The 4806-nt window shown below is 41.3% G+C and overlaps 1 pseudogene; it reads right to left on the reverse strand.

The window, feature by feature from the left end:
• Nucleotides 1–1213: 1213 nt before the first annotated feature.
• LOC106722718 lies at nt 1214–2169 on the reverse strand (annotated as a pseudogene).
• Nucleotides 2170–4806: the final 2637 nt, after the last annotated feature.

A 4806-nucleotide genomic window follows, 5' to 3' on the forward strand; every position in this document is an offset into this window, starting at 1 on the left:
CCAGGGCTGGGGTTGGGATCAGGTTTACAGCGGGTGATAGTGTAGGGCTGGGGCCTAGGGCAGAGCTGTCATCTGCTGCCCACATGACAGATTGTGACCAGCAAAGTACATGCCTGTGACCTGAGCCCCGCTGCCCCTGCCCAAGCACAGGCACGTGTGCACAGCCCCAGTACAGCGCAGCTGTGGAAAAGCACAGCCTGGCAGCACGTGTCAGCCCTGACAGATTGTGCCTGGGTTGGGCTGGTCATGATTGCAGCTTTGCTTCAGATCTGGGCCCTGCGCCTTCACTGCCCTGTAATCCCAACCCCAGCCCCATCTCTGGCCCCAGCCCTGTACCTAGCCCTGCCTGCCTATCTCATTCCCAGATGCTGCTCCCTGCTGCGACCCCTTTCCATCGACCTGGCCAAGTGCACCCGGCTGTGGGGGTCCCAGACTGGTCTGGCACCCCTGGTGGTGGGTACAGGGTGGATGGGCTGGGATGCCTGGGCAGCGGGGCTGTTTCTAGCCATGGTGGCAACACTGGCAGCAGCAGTTAGAAGAAGCTGCTGCTGCTGGGGCCTCTAGGAAGTAGAGTCCAGCTGGCATGGCACCCCAGGCCCACTGTGTACCCAGGGGCAGCAGGACCATCTGCACATGCCACAGCCTGGGCTGCTCCCTTGTGCCTGAGCCAGGCAGCACCAAGGGACCTGGTGTGGGCTGGATAAAATCTCATGGCTTGCTGGATCTGGCCTGTGAGTCATAATTTGCCCACACCTGGTAGATACACTATCTGTACCTATATCTCATAATGATATGGACTGAGAGACGTTTAAACGTTCAGCTCCATTTTTATGTATTTGAAGAACAAGGGGTATCACATTTATTGTTGAATTATTCAAGCAAACACTAAGATAAGACAGAGACGATGTATCATAAGTTCAACTGTCCCCAAAGGAAAACTCAGTGTCTTGGCTCCTTCTTGTTTACTTGCTGTATATTGACCTCCAAAATGATAGCTCTTCCAATCTGCTGTCCCTGGATACCACTGCATGTATACGAATCTTCACCTGTATTGCATTTAAAATTAAAAACTGGAGGACCAGATTTCACTTGGCTTCAGTTCACATATCTCCATTGCCTTCCAAGGACTTCAAGTCAATAGATCTAAATCTCTTTATTCAGGTGATGGTCAGCCCCAGAGTTCTGAGGGAAGCAAGATGGCTCTTTAATTGTCTCAAGAGCTCTCAGTATTCAATGGATAAAGCGTTTTCTGCCCAAGACTTTGCGAATGGCCATCTGCACATCCTTGTTTCTCAGGCTATAAACCACTGGGTTTAATAAAGGAGTCACTACTGTGTAACTGACAGAAATCAGGGCGTCCTCATCCAGAGAGTAGGTGGATTTGGGCCTTAAGTAGGTAATGGAAGCACAGCCAAAGTGCACAACCACCACAATGAGGTGGGACGCACAGGTGGAGAAAGCTTTATGCTTCCCCTTCGCAGAGGGGATTTTCAGGATGGTATTAAAAATCAATATGGAAGAAAGAAGGATTAAAAGAAATGAACCAAATACAACCAAAATGCAAAGGATGAAAATAACTATTTCAATTCTGTTGTTTTCTGTGCATGCCATTTTAATGACTGGAGCCATGTCACAAAAGAAGTGATTAATCTTATTCATTCCACAGAATGGTAATTTAAAAATAAAAAATGTCTCCACCAGGGATAAAACAAAACCAGTTACTACAGAAAAAGCTACCAGCTGAGTACAGACTCTTTGGCTCATGCAAGCATGGTAGTTCAGGGGTTTGCATATTGCAAGGTAGCGATCATATCCCATTGCTGTAAGAATCATACAATTTGTGATTCCAAAACCAAGGAATAAAAACATCTGAGTAGCACATCCAGTGAATGAAATGGTTTTCATTTCTCTTAACAAGTTTACCAGCATATTGGGAATGACAACAAATGTGTAGCAAGTCTCTGAGAAGGAAAGAAAAGAGAGGAAGAAATACATGGGGACGTGGAGATTCTGATTAATCCTTATGATTGTCATGATGACTATATTTCCTGCGAGGGTGGCCATGTATGTCATGGAAAATATGATAAACAGCAAAATCTGAAGGTCTGGAAAATTGGAAAATCCAATTAGGATGAATTCTGTCACAGTTGTTTGGTTTCTTTGTCCCATTTTTTTTGCAAAATGCCTGATCTAGAAAGGTTGATAATACAGTAAGCAAGAAGAAATTAATATCACCATTGATTCAATTTAGCTTGCTGCACTGAGAAAAACTATTACCTCTGGCAGGATTGGGGTTAGTTTCCTTAGGAAAAACCCAACCCAAAATTGTCCTACTTTGAGCAGGGAGTTGGACTAGATGACCTTCTGAGGTACTTCCTAACCCTAATTTTCTGTTTCTATGATGTAAAACCTGATAATAGTTCTCACATTCAAATAGCTTGTGTATTGTACTAAACTGATGATAAATTATAATAATAATAGTAACTTTAACTTTGCACTTGGAAATTGTTTTCTGAATCCTTAATATTTATTAGCCTTGACCAGTTTAGACTCTGCACAGCCATGTGCAGCCCGAATACACCACTAATTTAACATTCTGGGTCCAGAAGAATTAAAAGTGAAAAGTGAAATATCTTAACCAAAATCAGAGAGGAATCTGGGCCAAGGGTGGAAAGAGACTCCAGATTTTCCCATCAGACTTTCAAGGCTGAGCCATTAAAATAGTCACTGGGAAAAATAGATAGAGGTCAGCGCAGAGGGGAAATTTCCACTTCACTGGAAGCAAGGGCCTCAGCTAAAACCAAGGACCCTTTCCTTTCAGCTTCCCAGGTGAATGCCCTTGCCAGTAAACTCTTGGGGGAAAAGGTAAGAGGACTATCTCTCATGCCTTCCACTTTCTTGCTAGTGTGTATGTCCAGTCTGTGTATATACATAATTATCCATGTGCAAGGGCCTATACAGAGAGGAACTGAATTCTGACCTGTGTGTAAGTGATATTTTTGGTACTCAGCCATATTACCAACCAAATCTAGATGCTTAGACAACCATAAAATAATTGAATGCCACCTCGATGACTAAAATCCTTTGCTAATTTGTTTTCTGAGAGAAAAGGCCCCTTAGACTACTATACTCTTCAGAGAAAATGAGTTAAAGATGAGAAAAGGGTTGCAGTTTGTTTCTTTAGGTCTCACGTGCACATTTGCTTGCTCGTGGGTGAAGTCTAGAAAGTGGATTGTTAAGTCAGTAAGGAAAATAACACCATGCATAAATGCAATAGAACAGTGTTTGCCATCTAAAAATAAGTTTTCCCCATCTAATATTCTGATTATTTCTCTTAACCTATCTTTGATAGTGTGCTAAATCATGTGATCTTATGAGTTTTAACATTGTATATTAATGTTAAGAACATGCTTGAAGTTAAGCATGTGCTACAGAGGTGTGCTGAATTCTGGTCTAGTTTAAGCACTTTTCCCCCTTAAATGCTGCTAAGCAATTGCTCTTTAGTACCATCCTATACTAGATAGGATAATCTGAAGTTGTAAAACAAATGTTTTAAAGGAAGGAAAGAGCAATCTTGGTTGGTGGTAGACATATGGTATGTTTCCCAGTACTTATGCTTCTAAAGCAGCTGTATTTTAACAATATGTAGACCATATGTAAAAAGAACTTTGCAATAGTGATAACCATGCATAATTTTGCATTGTAGATATATACTAAGGCTTACAGCTTACAAAATCACACACACATACACACCATAATTTGTAATTCTGCTCAATGAACATCGTATACTGGACATATTTGGTCCGAAGTATTAAACCATTTTTCCCCAGAAATTCCATGGTGGGGAAAGAAGAAGAAAGAAAAGATAATACCTGACATAGAAAGATGTGAACATAACTGGCTCAAAATGAAAAAAAAAAAGTTTTATTCAAAGTTTTACAAACTCACCTTTCAGTTAAGATAAAAATGCCTAGGAAGGTTATTTAAAAAAATACAAAGGAATCAAATAACTGTACAGTTATAAAGTATCACTAAAATATATATTCTAATAATATGACACTGTCATCTCCACCATTTTAATGCCTAGGAGTTTGAGTCATGTACCCCAGCGGAGCTCATTGTGTTTGACTGTGGAAACTCAAAACACAAACCTGGTGTATAAAATTCTTTGGATCATGAGAATGACAAAATCCAGTCTTACCTGTGGATGTATTCAGAACTATACACAAGAAAATGGTTTCTGACTGAAATCGGGCAAAATTTCATTTTCGTGTTGTGTGGGGATGTCACTACATGCAAATCATGAAACCCTTTGTGAAAGTAGCTAGTAGACATATTACCCAACAACTCAGCCACATCCATAACATACCTACTCAGTCGGTATGGCTACACAAGACACTACTGCGCAGTAGTTACTGTGCATTTATTTAGTACTTGTATAAGCAAGTGCTAAATAAATGTGTGATAACCAGAGTTACTGTGCAGTAGCACCAGCAAGTGTCTTTTAAGTGATGCTATTGCGCAGTAGCCTAATACTGCACAGTAACATATTAGTATTGTCTGTGCTGTGATGCACTACTGCACAGTATTATTCACCTACTGCATAGTCACTGTCTCATGCAGATGCTCCCAGTATCTGTATTTTTTTGATCATTAGCTGGAATCCATTAGCATGGTTCCCTTGACGACACATCTAACCTAGATCAGGTCAAATGTGGTATAACTTTGCCAATTTAAACCAATAGAAAGAGCTAAAGAAACTCAGGTCTGACTTGGATTGTCCTGTTATTGAGACTACTATGATCG

This window comes from Alligator sinensis, unplaced genomic scaffold (genome assembly GCF_000455745.1).
Source record: "Alligator sinensis unplaced genomic scaffold, ASM45574v1 scaffold317_1, whole genome shotgun sequence".
In the NCBI taxonomy this organism is placed as follows: domain Eukaryota; kingdom Metazoa; phylum Chordata; order Crocodylia; family Alligatoridae; genus Alligator; species Alligator sinensis.